This window comes from Enhydra lutris, unplaced genomic scaffold, assembly GCF_002288905.1.
Source record: "Enhydra lutris kenyoni isolate GAN:26980312 unplaced genomic scaffold, ASM228890v2 scaffoldscaffold69, whole genome shotgun sequence".
Classification (NCBI taxonomy): domain Eukaryota; kingdom Metazoa; phylum Chordata; class Mammalia; order Carnivora; family Mustelidae; genus Enhydra; species Enhydra lutris.
Genome location: NW_019154153.1, coordinates 2,924,474 through 2,944,214, shown reverse-complemented (window position 1 = coordinate 2,944,214; position 19,741 = coordinate 2,924,474).

Genomic DNA, 19,741 nt, shown 5'->3' with positions numbered 1-19,741 from the left:
GGGTTAAAGCCTCTGCCTTCAGCTCAGGTCATGATCCCAGGGTCCTGGGATCGAGCCCCGTATCGGGCTCTCTGCTCAGTGGGGAGCCTGCTTCCTCCTCCTCTCTCTCTCTCTCTGCCTGCCTCTCCGCCTACTTGTGATCTCTCTCTCTGTCACATAAATAAAATCTTAAAAAAAAAAAAGAAAACAAATAATTTTCTCAGATAACAAGATATTCACTATTCATGAATAGAATAGTGTGTTCTAAGAAAAAAACATTTAAAAAAAGCTTTTAGAAATTAAAAATATGATAGCTAACGTAAACATCTCGCTGATAGGTTTGGAAGAGAAAGTCAAGGAAATCTCCCAGACAGTTGATCCAAACAATGGATAATAAAAGAGAAATAATAAGAAAATTAAAGTGTCAGTCAAGGAAATCCAGTATCTGACAAATAGCTTTCTGGAAAAAGAGAATAACAAAACACGAGGAAGAAATTAACAAAGAAAAAACACAAAAGAAGTTTTCAGAACTGAAAAGATGTCTATGTGTCTATAGATCCTCATATTGAAGGAACCCACAGTAGAGCTCTGCATGATTAATTAAAAGCTATGCTGAGAAATTTTAGATCATTATAGATGGAGGAAATCTCTTAAATGAAAATATCCAAAATGAATACCAAAAAAGTATCATTATATACAAAGTATCCAGTTACATCAAAAGGATCAGGAATCAGAATGGCCTTGGGCTTCCCTTGCACAGCAATAGAAGCTAAGTGACACTAGAGAGACGCCTTCAAAATTCTGAGGGAAAATAATTTCCAGCCCAGAATTCAATATCCAAACTATCAATAAAGTGAGAGTAAAAGTAAAGATATTTTTAGACAGACATGTTCCCAGAAAAAAAATTCACTGGTTGCCCACCTTTTTTTAAAAGGTAAGAATGTGGGGCGCCTGGGTGGGTCAGTGGGTTAAGTGTCTGCCTTTGGCTCAGGTCATGATCCTAAGGTCCTGGGATCCAGCCCTGCATCAGGCTCCCTGCTCAGTGAGAAGCCTGCTTCTCCCTTTCCCACTCCCCCTGCTTGTGTTCCTTCTCTCGCTGTGTCTCTCTCTGTCAAATAAATAAATAAAATCTTAAAAAAAAAAAGGTAAGAATGGGTCAAAATGTAAAACAACACTTAGGAAGAGGGGACGCCTGAGTGGCTCAGGCAGTTGATCTTCTGACTATTGGTCTCAGCTCAGGTTTTGATCTTTGGGTCATGAGTTCAAGCTCCGCATTGGGATGGAACCTACTTTAAAAACAAAAATAAAATGAGGAAGGATGAAAGCACAGGATTTAGGAAACAGGATCCAACACAGAAAAAAGGCCATGAAATTTCTGAGATGGTAAGAAGTAAATATCTCTGGAAGGTAGCTATGCAGCAGGCCAGAGGCCTATCAGTGCAGAGTGGAGAGAAGAATGACAAGCCCCAGATGGAATGTGTACAGGGGGGAAAAATGGTGATAAGATAACCTGGCTTTTCTAACATGTGGAAAAATTAAACTGAGAATAATTAATAAGTCCTTCTGAATTAAAAAAACAATAATAAAAGGGAGGTCTCATGTTTTAGCAGAATGACAAAGGCTAACTGACAGATGTCGAGGAAATGCCAGACTTGGAAAATGATCATTTGGCAACCATCAAGCATCATCAGCAGGCAAGCATCATCAATGGGTACTAAATTTAAGGGGAAATTTTCATGAGGAGTAGACTATTTGCATGATCGGAAATTGTCTCCCCATAAACTAATAACTTGCAAAGGAGGGGAAAAAAACAGAGTATAGTGGAGAAATTGGGCAAATCTTGAGTAGGTGATCAAAATTAACATTACCAAGGAAGGGTGGCCAGCCATTATCTCCAAATGTGACATCCTGAGAAAGACACAGCATCACCTGTGCGGTGTTCCAGAGAGAATGTGTGACCTCGATCTAATCACAAAGCAACATCAGACAAACAAAATGAAGAGGGTTCAATTACAAGAAAAAGTGTATCTGTTAGGGGCTGGGGCATGAGGCACTGCATTCTTCAAAACATAAATGTCAGAAAAGATAAAGGCTATGAAAATGTTCCTGAAAAAAGGAGGCAAAAGATATTTGACAACCATGTGTAATGCCTGACCCTAGACTGTGCTGGATGGGGGAAATGTTAGAAAGGACATTTTTGGCTCAGTCAATAACATTGGAATATGATTGGTAGATTAGATGAAATTCTTAAATCAATGTAAATTTATAAATTTATAAAGCTGACAACTGTGGTTATGGAGGAGAAAAATCCTTAGTCTTGGGAAATATACACAAAAGTATTCAGGGGTGATAGAGCCATGATATAAGTAACTCACCTTTACACTTTTTATCGATATAGATGATAGATACAGACAGATGACAAAGAAAACAAATGACAAGGCAGATGGAGTAAAATGTTAACAAGAAACCGTATCTGGGTAAAGGGTGGACAGGTATTCTGTGTGTTCTTTTTACTTTTGCAACTTTCTGTAAGTTTGGAATTATTTCCAAATAAAAACTTTTAAAATACTGTAAATGCAATGTGATACTAATTTTGGACCGTATATATTATAGATGTATTCATTTTCTTAAAAAGACCAAAAGAAACGATGGATTTTTCTGGGCAATGGGAATATAAGTGATTTTATCTTTTTTTATAAATGTACCCATTTGTTTCCCTAGCCCCAGCAAACAGAAATAAAGTGTTGCCTAAATGGCAGCCAAGGCATTCTTTGTTTCTCTCGGTCTATGCCTCCCATCCCAGCTACACAATTGCGCTGTCAATTGGCATTCTCATACTTCCTCAACTCGCCTCACCACAACCAAGTTATTCATATTAAAACCCCTGCTGTTGGGGCCCTGGCTGGCTCAGTCCATAGAGGATGCGACCCTTGATCTCAGGGTCCTGAGTTTAAGCCCCACATTGGCCACAGAGCCTACTTTTAATTAATTAATTAACTAATGAATTAATACACCTGGTGTTTATCAAACAAGCTCCTTCTAACATGCTCCAGGATTTTATTTTTTTAAAGATTTATTTTATTTTATTCATTTATTTGACAGAGAGAGAGAGCCCAAGCAGGGGGAGTAGCAAGCAGAGGGAGCGGGAAAAGCATGCTCCCCTCTGAGCAGGGAGCTGGATACGGGGCAGGGACTCGATCCCAGGACCCTGAGATCATGCCCTGAGCCAAAGTCAGATGCTTAACTGACTGAGCCACCCAGGAGCTCCTGGGATTTTTTTTTTTTTTTTAATTCTACTTTATCCTGAGCATAATTCTTTTTATTTATTTTTAAGCCCCTCCCCCAAGCATAATTCTTTGAGGTAGAGACAGGAAGGGTTGACTCATACCTGGTAACAAGGTTGTTACTTCTCGTAACCTTAGAGCACCCCACTGTGAGCTCTGCGGTCAGCTCTCCTCCTGGTACCGCAGACTGTTTCTGCGACTCTGCACACACTTAAACCAGGCATACTAAAAATCTGTCTTTCCTACCTGAGTTGTCACCGTGATGTAAAGAGAACTGAAAGGAGGGATGTGAAACAGACTAAACAGCAATCTAATATATTTTCAGAGCTCACGGATCCTTCATTTCTGGAGCCCACGGGTATCCTGGAGTAAGAGCGAAGAAGAACGCCTCTAGTCCCACAAATCCTTCCCCTGCTCCCCACCCCGCCTTCCGCCTTGCGTGACCCTACCCTATGGAAGAGATACAGAGGTGAACCTAACCCCAGAGTAACAGCAGCGAAACTTTAAGAGATGACCGGCTTACTATTGTTTGTTGACAAGCAGCAGCTGGGACCCTGGGAAGGGTTAAACACGGGGTGTGGGTCTCAGCCGGCAGCAGGACGTGAATTAACCCTTCATTTCCCATACATTCTCCTGCCTGTTCCTTATCAAGAAGAGGCTTTGAGCCCTCACGCCATCAGTTGTCATGTGGAAATCTCCAATCTGCATTCTTTCAATCATTTTCATTCCACAAAGCCTACCTTGGGCTCAAAATCCAAACAATCCGTTTCCGACCTGGAGCCAGCTGGGATCAGAACTACCCTGCCTCAGTGCAAAGTACCTTTTCCCTACTATCTCCGGGAGAGAAACTATTTTCACCGGACTTGAGGCAGTGGCAGGCAAGGAAGTTTGGAGATGCAGGGCTCGCTCTTCCGGTCACTGTAGTATCAGTAAGTGTTGAAAATGAAGTGAGTCTAGGGGCGCCCGGATGGTTCAGTGGGTTAAGCCCCGACTCTTGATTTCGGTTCAGGTCACGATCTCAGGGTGGTGGGGCCAAGCCCCAGGTCAGGCTCCCGCACAGCAGGGAGGCTGCTCTAGATTCTCTCTCTCCCTCTCCCTCTGCCGTTCCTCCTTGCTTGCAGTCTCTCTCTAAAATAAACTAATTAATCTTTTTAAAACGATGAAGTGAGCCTTTTATAAGGGATTTATCTTCAAAATGGTGGGCCTCCTGCCAGACTGTAAAGTGGCAGAATGGAAACGTGGGTCAGCATAGAGCCTGTTGGGCATGAAAGAGAAAGAAGGCCAGTGCTACCAACACAACCTCGCCTTCGTTTGGAGTCTTCATTTGCATTCCTTCTTACTGAGAAAAGTTTAAAGAGTCTGGCTCTCAAAGAACTTACTGTATTATCAGAGACTTTCCTCTACTTTGATGGCATTAATTCCTAGTTTCCAAGACTATGTTTTCACCTTGGAGAAACCCCTAGTTTTCCTTTTGCGGTTCCCATGACTTTACTGTTTATGCCACTCCATCAGAAGCTGGATTAGAGAGAGCAACTCTTGACTATTTCATTACATAAAAATATAATAACAAGAGAACTTACATGGTGCTTTGTGCTAGGCCCTGTTCTAAGCAGTTTATGTGATTTAACACGTTTAATCTTACAATCTTTATAATGACTTCATGAGATAACCAATGAGATACCAGATTCACTGGATCTAAGATGTTGTCAAGTTTAAGATTCACCATTATTTTATTTACCATTAAGAAAGAAAAGAAAAAACTTCCGATTAATGATACATACCTGTTCACTAATCTGAAATTAACACCTTATTGCTCTGTTTCCTTGCCTTCTTTCATGCACAAAAATGTTTAGTTTCAATGTCGGTTTATACTGTCTTTTTTTTCTTTTCTTTTTAGAGAGAGAGTATGCGCAAGTGGGATGGGGTTTGGTGGGGCTGAGGGAGAAGAGAGAGAATCTCAAGCAGGCTCAACGCTCAGCACAGAGCCGGTTGCAGGGCTAGATCTCATGACCTTGAGACCAGGACTTGGACCAAAATCAAGAGTCTGATGCTTAACTGACTGAGCCACCCAGGCGTCCCTACACTGTAATTTTTTGAAAGCTATTTTTTAGATACATGTGGTGTACTAAGATTGCATATAGCTCATTTCAAGTATGAACAATATGAACTGACAATTAAGCCACAACTGCCATCTGGGTGACAGTAATTCTAATAAGCACCCTGATTTCAGAAATGTTAAAACAATTGTGTCTTAGACTCAGAGAAATTATCCCCATTTTATAGACACAGAAACTAGGTCACAGAGATTTAGTGGTTTGCCAAAAACCACCCATGTAGTAATGACTCAGCCCAACTTTGAACTCAGGTGGTCTGGCTTTAGCGTTAATGCTCTGGCCACCAAGAGACTTTCAGAGCTGAGTAAGATTACATTCTATGTGCCTTCGATAATCATCCTATTTCTGCTGGTAGAAACTCTGCAAGATAAGAAACCTCACCTCACAAGTCAGCAAATCTATTTTTGGACAACTCTAATTGGAAGAAAGTGCTTCTATATCAAACTTCTGCCCTCTTGATTCATCCTTTGAGACCACAAAGAACAAATTGAATGCCTCTTTTATTTATTTATTTTTTAAAAGATTTTATTTATTTATTTGACAGACAGAGACCACAGTAGGCAGAGAGGCAGGAAGAGAGAGAGGGGGAAACAGGCTCCCAGCTGATCAGAGAGCCCGATGTAGGGCTTGATCCCAGGACCTCGAGATCATGACCTGAGCCAAAGGCAGAGGCTTTAACCCAGGTGCCCCAAATGCCTCTTTTATATGACAGTATTTTCGTTTTATTTTCCCAAATAATGAAGGGACTGGTTGTATTGCATTCATGCAACAAGTATTTATTGAACATTTATTGTGTGCAAAATACCATGCAAGAAACTAGAGAGAATACAAAGAGAATGAAAGACAGTACCTACTCTTAAGAAACTTACAATGTAGTAGAGAAATAAGACATACAGAAATAACTACAACACAGGGGTGCCTGGGTGGCTCACTCAGTTAAGTGTCTGCCTCCAGCTCAGGTCATTATCCCAGGGTCCTGGGATTGAGTCCCTCATCAGGGTCCCTGTTCAGCAGGGAATCTGCTTCTCCCTCTGCCTACCATTCCCCCTGCTTGTGCACTCTATCTCTCTCTTGCTCTCTCTCTCTGTCAAATAAATAAATAAAATCATAAAGACAAAAAAAAAAAAAAGAAAGAAAGAAAGAACTACAACAGAGTCTAAAAATGGTATATGATAAGAAGTCCAGATAATGGAATTTGAGAAGAATGAAGATGTTACTTCTAAAGAGTCAGCAGGAAGACTTCATGGAGGAAGCGGCATGTGAACTAGGATTTAGTATCTCTCTGAACTGATATCAGAACTTAGGCTGTAGAAGGCTAGACACTGTACTTAATGCAATATCTTAGGAATATTATTTTAAAGTTTGCTGAATTTTTAGAAATGCTTTTTCTAAAGGGATTTTAGTAATTTGGGTTTTTTTTTTCTTTTTCGTCCTCTTGCTTGTATAGGTCTCTACCTCTGCTTCTCTTACCTATTCTTCCATTCTTCTATTCAGCACTACTTGAAATAAACTTAAGGGTCATCTCATTTAATATTTTTCAAAATCTTAGAAAAAATATCCTTCTTGAAAAAATGAAATTGTAGATATAACCAACAGAGAAAATGCAGTGGTTTTGTCTTAATGAAATTGGAGTAGGAGTGTAAAGGCTTGCCCTCTCTGCCTTGAAACCCACTACCCAGTCAAAGATTCAGTTTAAATGGCAAATAGTCAAGCAGCTGGTGTTTGACCATCTGTCTTGACAGATTATTATAATAAATGCAGAAGTGAGTTATATATACACATATAAGTGAATTAAGCTATTATTTTGAAGGTATAGGATATTATATTGAAATCAAAATTATATTGAATTCAATTATATTGAAGTCTCCATTTATCGTCTAACTTTGAGTCTTATTTTCCTCACCTAAAAAAATGGAAATGAAACAGAAAAACTCAGATGGAGGAATATTGTACAAAATAAATAGACTATATGCCTAAAAATGCCAGGGTCATGTAAGATAAGAAAAACTGAGGACTTGAAGGCTAAGGAGACAATGAAAACTGAATGAAATCTGTGATTTCAACTTTCCTTTTTCTATAAATGGCAGTAGAGAACAATTTTCAAAATTTGAATAATGTCTGTAAACTAGCTAATAGAATTATATTGATGTGAATTTCCTGATTTTGAAAGTTACATGGTGGTAATGTAAAAAGAGTATGCTTGTTTCTAGAAAATACACATTGAAACATTTAGACGTAAAGGACCACAACTTCCAAACAGGCCAGGAAAAAACCAAATGAACAAATGTGGTTAAATGTCGACTGTTGGAAAATCCGAGTAGGGTATATGCAAATTCTTTGTGCTACTGCAACTTTTCTTTAAGACTGACATAATTATGTTAAAATGAAATGCTTTTACAATGGAGATAATACCTGCTTATGCACTTCATATGATTTTGGGAAACATCCAATAAAATCTTGTGAGTGAAAGAGCTTTGTAAACTGTAAGTCTCCTTACAAATGTACAACATAATTATTGCTACTGAAAAGAGCTTTATAAGCTATAGGGCTCTCTACAAATGTAAAACAATTATTTTTACTGCATTTTTATAGCTTCTACAGAGAATAAGTCTGGTTCTGTATCCATTAACTCAACTATTGCTCCTCTGAGAGAAGGTTTTTTATAGTCAAAAAGGATTGCCCTTTGGTTTCATTGTTTTAGAGGGTCAGTGATCAAGAGTAACTTTATTACCTCGCTTATTACCGAAAAATCTGTATCCTGAGAAATTGTCTCTTGTTCTGTATTTACTGTCTCAGACTAAATGTCCTCCAAAGTCCCTTTCCAACACTGGCATTTCATGATGTAACAAAAGCAATTCAGGAAAGTTATGGGAGGACTGGTGCTTCTTGCCCCTGTATCATTCCATGGCTGAGCCATGATGTTGTTTTCTTTGACGCTATGTGTTACTGACCAAACTAGGGTAGGCTAGCACATAGTAGGTGCTCAATAGTACATGAGGCGCCTGGGTGGCTCAGTGGGTTAAGCCTCTGCCTTCGGCTCAGGTCATGATCTCAGGGTCCTGGGATCGAGCCCCACATCAGGTTCTCTGCTCAGTGGAGAGCCTGCTTCCCCCTCTCTCTCTGTCTGCCTTTCTGCCTACTTGTGATCTCTCTGTCAAATAAATAAATAAAATCTTATTAAAAAAATAGTACAACATATATAAATGAATCCTAGAAGGCAGATTGAAGGGCTTCTGCAAATTGGATCTAGCCCATCTTTTTTCCCTATTTCGGATGAATTTCTTCTTTTGCTTGACATATTAGAATCATAAGAAATGGACATTTTTACACGTCCAAAATGGTTGAATATTAGCAATTTCTTACATTTAAACCTATGGTTGAATGAATCTATTACATATGTATTAGGAGGTGTTTATTATTTATTTATTCTGGCACTAATAGATATGTAGTGCTGGATTATTTAGGCGGCTTGCTTCCCTTCCCCTCTGAATGACTACAGTTTGGTCCTTTCACAACTCGTTAATAATACTACCAAACGTTGGGCAGAGAACTGCAACTTATTTTGTTATAGCTGTTCTGGTAAAACATTAGGTAAATTAGGTTGAGATTATTGCCTTCAATGTAACATGGGAATTCCTGTAGATTTTAGTTGTTCATGAAATATCAGTTTCCTTTGTTGCCAAGTAAAATCAGAAGTTGGTTTGTGTGCAATTGTTCTTAAGCTAATGAAAGTCTGGGAGGAAATAATTTGCATATCAATGGCAGAAATAAAAACAGGCACCATTGTTTAAGTTCTGAAAGAAATCTTCTGCAAGAATCTGGGCTCTCTGCCTGGTATCATTTCAGTCTTTCTTGTTGACAAATTTCTTATCTATATAAGGCTTTCATTGTGTTGTTACTGTAATTTATCTGTTTACTTGTGTGTATTCTCCTTAAAACTGTGAATTCCTGATAGGAAACTTGTATGGTTCTAGGCACAGAGCAGGTGACCCATAAATGGCTATTGTGGGGGGTGGGCACGGGGAGGTTGGGATAGATGACTTAATGTAACTGTTTTTATCTCTCAGTCCAGAATCTTAAAGAATCTTCATAAATTGTCCCTTTAATGCCTTAGTTATGTTTCATTTAAAAGAACCAACTTCCAAAAACACAAGCAACGAAAGCAAAAATAGGATAAATGGGACTATAACAAACTTAAAAATCTTCTGAACAGCAAAAGAAACAAAGTGAAAAGGCAACCTATAGAATGGGAGAAAATATTTGCCCATTATATATCTGATAAGGGATTAATATCAAAATTATAATGAATTTATACAACTCAGTAGAAAAAAATTCACTTAGAAAATGAGCAGAGGAGGGGTACCTGGCTGGCTCAGTCGGTTAAGTGTTTGCCTTGGGCTCTGGTCATGAATCTCAGGATCCTGGGATTGAGCCCCATGTCTGGCTCCTGGCTCAGCAGGGAGTCTGCTTCTACCTCTCCTTCTGTCTCCCGCCCCCCCCATGCTCCTGTCCCCTGCCGTTGAAAGAAAGAAAGAGAGAGAGAGAAAGGAAGGAAGAAAGAAAACGAGCAGAGGAACTGAACAGATCTTTTCCCAAAGAAGACGTACATATGGCCAGCAGATACGTGAAAAGATGAACATCACTAATTATCAAGAAAGGCAAATCAAAACCACAATGAGACATTGTTAGAAAGACTATGATCAAGAAAGAAGATAAGGAATCACAAGTTTTGGCAAGAATATGGAGGAAAAGGAATTCTTATGGCCTGTGGATGGGAATGTAAATTGGCACAGCCACTATGGAAAACAGTGTGGCGATTCCTCAAAAAAATAAAAATAGTATTAACATATAATCTAGCAATGCCAGTTCTGGGTATCTATCCAAAGGAAATGAAAACAGAATGCTGAAAAGGTATCTGAACTTCCGTGTTTATTGCAACATTATTCACAATAGCCAAGATACGTAAACAACTTAAGTGTCCCTTGAGGGATGAATGGATAAAGAAGATGTGGTGGACAGATAGATAGATAGACAGATAGACAATCAAATATTATTCAGTCATGAAAAAAGAGGGAAATCCTGCCATTGGTGATGTGAATGAACTTTGAGGACATTATACTGAGTGAGATAAGTCAGACAGAGAAAGCAAATACTGCATGATATCACTTATATGTAGAATCTAAAAAATCTGAATCTGTAGAAATAGAGAGTAGAATGGTGGTTACCAGACTCCGGGGATGGGGATAGAATTAGGGAGATGTTGTCAAAGGGTACAGATTTGTAGTTAGAAGACAAATAAGTTTCGGTGATCTAATACACAGCATTGTAATTATAATTAACAATCCTGTATTATATATTTTAAAGTTGCAATGAGACTCCATCATAAATGTTCTCACCAGAAAAAAGAAATGATAATAATGAGACATGACAGAGGTGTTAGCTAATACTGCAATGGTAATCATATCTCAATATATAAGTGTGCCAAATCAACATATTGTGTACCTTAAACTTAACAGAATGTTATATTTCTTTTTATTTTGTTTAAGTAGGCTCTGCACTCAGTGTGGGGCTTGAACTCACCACCCTGAGATCAAGAGTCACATCTCTACTGACTGAGCCAGACCAGCACCCCATAATGATATATTTCAAATATTTCTCAATAAGAAAATAAGAGGCAGAGGGAGAAAGAAAGAATCTTAACCAACTGAGCCACCCAGGTACCTAGAAAGAAAGAATCTTAAATAGGCTCCACGCCTACCTGGGAGCTGATGTGGGGCTCAATCCCAGAACCCCAAGATTATGAACCAAGCTAAAAGCAGATGCTTAACCAACTGAACCACCCAGATGCCCCAGAAAAATAGTTTTTAATTTTGATGAAGTGTTATTAATTTTTAATAGTTTGTGCTTTTTTTCAAAGATTTTATTTAATTTATTTGAGAGAGAGAGTGAGCAAGAGAGAGAAGGAGCAGGGAGATGGGCAGAGGGAGAAGCAGACTCCCTGCTGAGCAGGCAGCCCAATGTAGGGCTCAAACTTATGACCCCAAGATCAAGTGTCACAAGCTCTATGGACTGAGCCAGCTAGGTGTCACTCACCTTCTTGGATATATACTCATAAGTGGAATTGCTGGATCATATGATGTTCTACTTTAAATTTTTTGAAGGTCATTCCATACTGTTTTCCATAGTGGTTGCACGAGTTTTCATTCCCACTAACAGAGCACAAGGGTTCCCCTTTCTCCACAGCTTTACCAACACTTATTTCTTGTCTTTTTCATTATAGCTATTCTGACAGGTGTGAGGTGATATCTCATCATGTATTTCCTTATTGATTGGTGATGTCAAGCATTCTTTTCATGTGTGTGTTGGCCATCTGTATGTCTTTTTTGGAAAAACGTCTATTCAGTTCTTCTGTCCATTTTTTAACATTTGGGTTTTGTTTTATTTTGGTTTGGTTTGTTTTGTTGCTATTGAGTCATATGAGATTTAAAAAAAATACTTTGGAAATTAATCCCTTACTAGATATATGTTTTGAAAATATTTTCTCCCATTCAATAGATTACCTTTCTGAGTTTTACTTTTTTTAAGATATTATTTTTAAGTAATCTCTGCACCCAATATGGGGCTTGAACTCACAACCCTGAGATCAAGAGTCCCATGCTTTACTGACTGAGCGAGCCAGGTGCCCTTGGCAAGGTTTTTACTACAAATTCAATTTCTTTTAGAGGTGTAGAAATATGTGATTTATCTATCTATTTATTATTATTTTTTTAATCTATTTTTGAGTGAGCTTTGGTATGCTTGCCTTTAAAGGAGTTTTTTTCATTTTATCTAAGTTATTGGATTTATTGACATAAAGTTGTTCATAGTATTTCTTAATCATCCTTGTAGTGTCTGTAGCATCTGTAGTGTTGTCTCCTTTGATTCCTGATTTTAGTAATTTGTGTTTTTTCTTTTTTTTCAATTAGTCTAGCTGGAGGTTTGTCAATTTTATTGATCTTTTCCCAGAAAGAGCTCATGATTTTATTAATTGTTATAATTATTTTTTATTCTTAAATTTTGTTCATTTTAAAATCTTCATCATTTCCTTTCTTCTGCTTACTTTAGTTTTAATTTACTTTTCCTTTTCTCTACTTCCTATTGTGGATACTGGACATTTGATTTTTTTTTTTAAAGATTTTATTTATTTATTTGGCAGAGAGAGAGACAGCGAGACAGGGAACACAAGCAGGGGGAGTGGGAGAGGGAGAAGCTCCCTGCTCAGCAGGAAGCCTGATGTGGGGCTCGATCCTAGGACCCTGGGATCATGACCTGAGCTGAAGGCAGATGCTTAACAACTGAGCTACCCAGGCGCCCCTAGACCTTTGATTTTTTAACACTTCTTTGTTTCTAATATAAGCATTTAAAACTACATATTTCCTTCTAAGAAATACTTTAGCTGTATCCCACAAATTTTGATATATAAATTTTGGGGGGTTATGTATTTTTAAAGTTCTCTAAATGTTATTGAATAGAATATCATTCTGTTTCTTCTTCTCCTTCTTTTTTTTTTTTTTTTGGCAAAGCATAATGTTTTTAAGATTGTTCCTGCTGATGTTTGTTGAGTGAATTGTGTCCCCTGAAAAGATATGTTGAAGTCCTAACCCCTACTATCTGTGAATGTGACCTTAATTAGAAATAGGGTCTTTGCAGATGTAATCAAGATAATATGAAGTCATAACCAATTAATGATGGAATTTAATCCAATATAATTTGTATATTTACAAAAAAAGAAAACAGACACAGACAAAGAAAGAAGACAGTCATATGAAGACAGAAGAAGATGGCCACCTGAGTGGCTCAGTTGGTTAAGGGTATGACTCATGATCTCAGCTCAGGTCTTAATCTCACCATTTTGAGTTCAGGCCCTGCATCGGGCTCCACTCTGGGTGTGGATCCTCCTTTAAAAAAATGAAGGGGGCACCTGGATGGCTCAGTTGGTTAAGTGTCTGCCTTCGGCTTGGGTCATGGTCCCAGGGTCCTGGGATAGAACCCTGCATCAGACTCCCTGCTCAATGGGGAGTCTGCTTCTCTCTCCCTCTCCCTGTGTGTGTGCTTAAGCTCTCATTCTCTCTCTTGCTCTCACTCTCTCTCAAATAAATAAAATATTTTTATTAAAAAATGAAGAAGACAACAACAACAGAGGCAGACATTGGAGTTATGATGTCACAAGCCAAGGAACACCTAATACTACTAGAAGCTGAAAGAGGCAAAGAAGGGTCCTTTCCCCTTAGAGTCTTTGGAGACTGCTAATACCTTTATTTTGGATTTCTTGCCTCCTGACTGTCAGAGAATAAGCCATTCTGTCTGTGGTAACTTATCATGGTGGCTCTAGGAAAATAATACACTAATTCATTGTGTCTACCTGCCATAGGATTTTCCACAGTGTAGCCTGCACCACATTTCACCTATTTACTTTCCCCACTATAGACATCCAGGTTTCATCCATCTCCCCATTACCATAAATAATACTATAGTGAATATATTCATACATGTCTCTGTATACACCTGTGTGGGAATTTCTTTGGAATATATATATAGAAGTGGAATTGTTGGGTCATAGACACAGGTTTCATTTGCCTAAGCAATGACAGATTGTGCTCCACAATAGCTGCAGGGCAGGAGAGGGTTCCTGTATTTTTCTATTCTTTCACATTTATACACTTGACATTACGTAGCTTTCTAACTTTTGGCAGTCTAATAGGTGCAAAAAGATACTTTATTGTTTTTTAAAATTACATTTCTAATTACTAGTGATTTTAAACATTTTCTTCTATGCATGCTCTGCGTAAGTTTTTTGGTTTTTTTATTCTTTAAGTTGGTTGTTCATATCATTCTTCTATTGATACTTTTTTTCCTACATGGTCATGAATTTTTTCTTGTTGATTTGAGGGTGTTATTGAAATTCTGGGTGTTAATCTCTTGGTAGATTTTGACTGTGTAAATATCTGTGTTTATTTTGTTAACCTATTAACTTTGTCCATGGTGCCTTTTCTTTTTTTTTTTTTTTTAAGATTTTATTTATTTATTTGACAGATAGAGATCACAAGTAGGCAGAGAGAGAGAGGAGGAAGCAGGCTCCCTGCCGAGCAGAGAGCCCGATGCGAGGCTCGATCCCAGGACCCTGGGACCATGACCTGAGCTGAAGGCAGAGGCTTTAACCCACTGAGCCACCCAGGTGCCCCCATGATGCCTTTTCTTAAACACAAATCCTTAAATTTTATGTGATAACACCCATAGATATTTCTCCTTATTGGTTTCTACTTTTAAAATCATATCTAAAAATCCCTTCCTGGCTATTTTTATCTTACATCTCCATCAAAATTATAAATTAAATATTGATAGTGTAATCTTTTATATTTGGTCTTTAATCTAGAATTTTCCTTTAAATGTGGTATTGGTTAGGGATCCATGAGGGATGTGACTGAAGCATTCTAGATTTACAGCCTCTTAATTCTGTCACCAATAGGGCAAGGGATTCTTTTTTCTAGATCCAATTTGGAAAATTATAGAGAAAGACTGATTAACTAACTTGAGTCACATACCTATTATTATGGCCTAATTAGCAAGACGCCTTACCAATTGCTAGGCTAACAGAACAATAGTCACTATAGAAGTGATAAGACAGGGGTGCCTGGGTGGCTCAGATGGTTAAGTGGCTGACTTGATTTCAGCTCAGGTCATGATCTCAGGGTCCTGGGATCTGGCCCCACGAAGGGCTCTAGGCTCCATGCTCTGTGCTCAGTGGGGAGTCTAAGGAATCTCTCTCTCTCTCTCCCTTAGCCCCTCCCTCAACCCCTCCCCCTGCTCACATGCTCTCTCTCTAAAATAAATAAATCTTCAAATAAGTGATAAGATAGGGGCACCTGGGTGGCTCAGTGGGTTAAAGCCTCTGCCTTCGGCTCAGGGCATGATCCCGGTGTCCTGGGATCGAGCCCGGCATCAGGGTCTCTGCTCAGTGGGGAGCCTGCTTCCTCCTCTCTCTCTGCCTGCTTGTGACCTCTGTCTGCCCCCACCAAAAAAAGTGATAAGATAAATATACCTATTAATTAGAATTTAATAAAGTTAACAGTTCTTAAGACTTCAGGTGTTAGAACAATTGCACCTTTTGGGGGGAACCAGATAATTTTTCATGACAGAAATGACATTAAAAAAAAAATGAAGAAATGAAATTTTCTTTTTTTCCTTTCAGATTTTATGTATTTATGAGAGAGAGAGAGAGAGAGAGCAAGCACAAGTGGAGGAGAAGGGCAGAGGGAGAAGGAGAAGCAGAATCCCCACTGAGCAGAGAGCCCTATGAGGGCCTCCATCCCAGGACCCCAGGATCAGGACCTGAGCCAAAGACAAATGCTCAACCAACTGAGCCAGCCAGGCGCCCTCAGAAATGACATTTTCAATAGACTAAGTATGAGTAAGATTTAGACACATAAGAAATTACATGTGTAGTGACTTTTAAGTAGAGAAAAAAAGCATAATAAAAATTCAAGGGCTGGAAATTAGGATTGTGTCCAAATTGGACAAATGTGCCAAATTTCTCTGGACCATTGGACATAAAAAAGTTTAGTGTGTTCTGACACTCCGAAAAGGTATTTTTTTAAAAGATTTTTGTTTATTTATTTGACAGACAGAGATCACAAGTAGGCAGAGAGGCAGGCAGAGAGAGAGAGGAGGAAGCAGGCTCCCCGCTGAGCAGAGAGCCTGATGCGCAGCTCGATCCCAGGACCCTGGGATCATGATCTGAGCCGAAGGCAGAGGCCTTAACCCACTGAGCCACCCAGGTGCCCACGAAAAGGTATTTTTATTTTTATTTTTTTTATTTTTATTTTTTTTTTTTAAAGATTTTATTATTTATTTGTCAGAGAGAGAGGGAGAGAGAGCGAGCACAGGCAGACAGAAAGGCAGGCAGAGGCAGAGGGAGAAGCAGGCTACCCGCCGAGCAAGGAGCCCGATGTGGGACTCGATCCCAGGACGCTAGGATCATGACCTGAGCCGAAGGCAGCTGCTTAACCAACTGAGCCACCCAGGCGTCCCGAAAAGGTATTTTTAAAGGATAAATTGCCCAATGGCAATTACCCCCAACCCACATCTTTAAATAACAGAACCGTGATTTGGGATGCCAATGGATCTCAATTGATCTAAGTCAATGGTGGCAATTCAGTTCCCCTTGGCCTGATACTCATATTCCTAGATTCCCTTGAATAAGAGGGAAGGCAGCCACATGACTCAGTTCTGGCCAACTAAAACACAAGTGGATTTGCATTTTGGGTCCTTCTCTGTCCATTCACTTCTATTTGGCATCTTGTGTCCAAATGGAAAAGGACAAGAAAATTGCAGATGCAAACCCGGAGTTCTGACATCATCAGAACTAGGTTCAGCTTCACAGGACCAGTCACACAGGCCTCAGCACTTAGAGCAACCTTACACTTGGTTGAGCACTCTGCTGTCACTGTCCTAAAATTAGGACAAATTTTTAAGAAGGGACCTTGCATTACCATTTTGCATTGGGTCTCACAAATTATGTAGTAAGTTCCAATTAGTGTGACAATATAAATTCTGGAATCTCCTATTTCTAAATTTCTTGCTAACAATAAGTATTCTTCTGGATGGGCACACTGTTTGGGGTTTTCTGTTACTTGTAGGGAAACACATTCTAACACAATACATGAACTTGAGACAAGAGTCAAGAGTGCTTCCTGTAAAGTCACTGGATTCCAGTCTTGATCTCTGCGTTGTGAGTTTGAGCGCCATGTTGGGGATAGCATTTACTTAAAAAAAAAATTTGTTTTTCTTTACTGCCCCACTCCCCCCCCCTTTTTTTTAAAGAAATCACTGGATTCTCCCCTCAGATAGATAAAGACTGAAATTATGTAAAGATCATGAATTTTGGATTCAGGCAGCTCTATAAACTTCAGCATTTTGCTCTAAGCCTCTGAATATCCGTTTCCTTTCTCTTAAAATGGGAATAGTTAACTTTAATGAGAGTTGCAGGATTAAATGAGTTGACGTATGAAGCACACAATATCTGATATTTAATAGATGTTCCAGAAATGTTTCTTGCAGTTGTTCTCAATTCTACACTTTACAATAAGCCCACCTGATAAAAGGAGAGAAGCATAAGAATTCCATGCAGACCAAAGTCCTTGCTTGGGCAAATTGTCTTCAGATCTCAGTAAATAATAATAATAATAATAATAGGCATTTCAGAGATTAATAAGTAGATAACATTGTTTAAACTGAAGAATTAAAAGACTATGAAGAGTGAAATACAATTTTTATTTGTTAAGAGTTACCATTTTGGTATGGACATTGGCAAAAAATGGGCTTTATCCACATTCATTTTCTCCTGTTACAAATAATATTTGTTTGGAGAGGGAGCCATCGTTTGTTTTGCTCACAACTCTCATTTCAGGTAGTGCTTGGCAAGGCAACTTCAACTCTGCTCTTTGCCCATCAGCTTGGATGGCCTGACTGGGGGCTGTGGGAATGGTTTTCAAGATGGTTCATCCATGGGGCTGGCCGGTAAGTGCTGAGGCGCAGCTCAGATTTCTGTTGTTGATAGGGGCTTGGGGACCTAGGTTCTTCTTCATATGGCCCTTTCCACAGACCACTGGGGACTTCTCACAGCCTATGACTGGGCTTTAAGAGCAACCATTCCAGAACAGTGGACAGGTGTATTGCTTTTTGACCTAGGGCTAGCAGTCACATAACATCCCCCTGAAAACCATAAACACACCAAGATTCAAGGGGAGAAAATATAGCCTCACCTCTCAGGAGAGAGTGGCAAAGTCACAGTGTAAGAAGAACATGCAAAAGGGAAGGTACGCCATTTTTGGCAAATACTGTCTGCCACAGAATACTACAATTTGGGCCAGGACATGAAGTGGTGGGTAAGGCTGAAATTGGAAGGACCTGGGCAGTGTGGAATAGATGCAGCGATTCAGAAGTTCTTTTATTTTACATAAAATGGAGGTGGGTGGGGTGATTCAGTGATAGGATCAAGTCTAGCTTCAGGAGACTGTGTGGCATTTTCCTCAAACATCACTATGTGGGTATTAGTAACTTGGCCAGGTTCCAAGTCTGGTAATAACATTCTGTTTCTTTGAATTCACCACAATCCCTAGAGGACGGAGTATTCTTTTTGTTTCCTGTCCTTGTCTATTGTATGGCGGCAGCTGTACTGATTATCAAGGCACTGCGGCTCTCTTCACCAAAGAAAGATGTCTTTAGGCCTATTCTGAAAGAAATTCTGAAGAAATAAAAATGTTAACATTAATTATTTACTCAACAGTATGCTAAGTGTTCAAGATGCAGTATCTCATTTAATTGTTAAAACTTCTCTAAGAACTAGGCACTATTATCATTGCTATTTCATAGTTATGGGAAGTGCATTTTAGAGAGGTGAGGTAATTTGCAAGGTTAGGGAGTATCAGAATAGGAACTCCTAACTCTACTATTAAGTTTAAAAATGTACTTTTGGGGTACCTGGGTGGCTCAGTTGGTTGAGCATCTGCCTTTGGCTCAGGTCATGATCCGGGAGTCTTGGGATCGAGCCCCATGTCGGGCTCTCTGTTCAGCAGGGAGTCTGCTTCTCCCTCTCCCTCTGTCCCTCCACATGCTTGTGCTCTCTATCTCTGTCTCTCTCGCTGTCTCCTTCTCTGACAAATGAATAAATAAAATCTTTAAAAATATATTAAAAAAAGAGAAATGATCAAGAAGATACCTTGATGACTCTATAAGGAGCAGTTCTTTGGGAGCCTGAGTAGAATTGAGAGAATGGGAAATGAGGAAGTGGAAATGGCCGCTAAAGGCCACCCTCTGAAGAAGAGTCATGAAAGTGATCAGAGAAATGGCTGTAGATGGAGGGAAATGTGGAGTCAAGGAATACATTATTTAAGACAGTTATTTAAGCATGTTTGTCTGGGCTAATTCTTACTGGATTTAAGGAGCATGAATGAAATTGGAACAAAAACAGAGGAGCACTTTTTTTTTTTTTAAGATATTTCATTTATTTAGTTTAAATTGTGGTGTGCTTCCATGTGAAATGTGTGGGTTCTTTCTGTTTTGCAGAGAGTGCTGTATAAAATGCCATTCCAAGTATTTTACCAGCTAGGGGCTCCTACAGTGTAGAGTATATAGTAATGGTCAATATTTCTCATCCATTCTTTTAGTCATCTTTCATTAAATAAATATCTGTTAAGATACTCCTTGTGAAAGGCACTTATCTAGACACTGAAGATAGAGCAAAGAACAAAGTCCGGGCTCTCATGGAGCTTGTATTGTAGAAGGCAGAAACACAATAAACAAGTAAACAAATAAGTATGTAATATA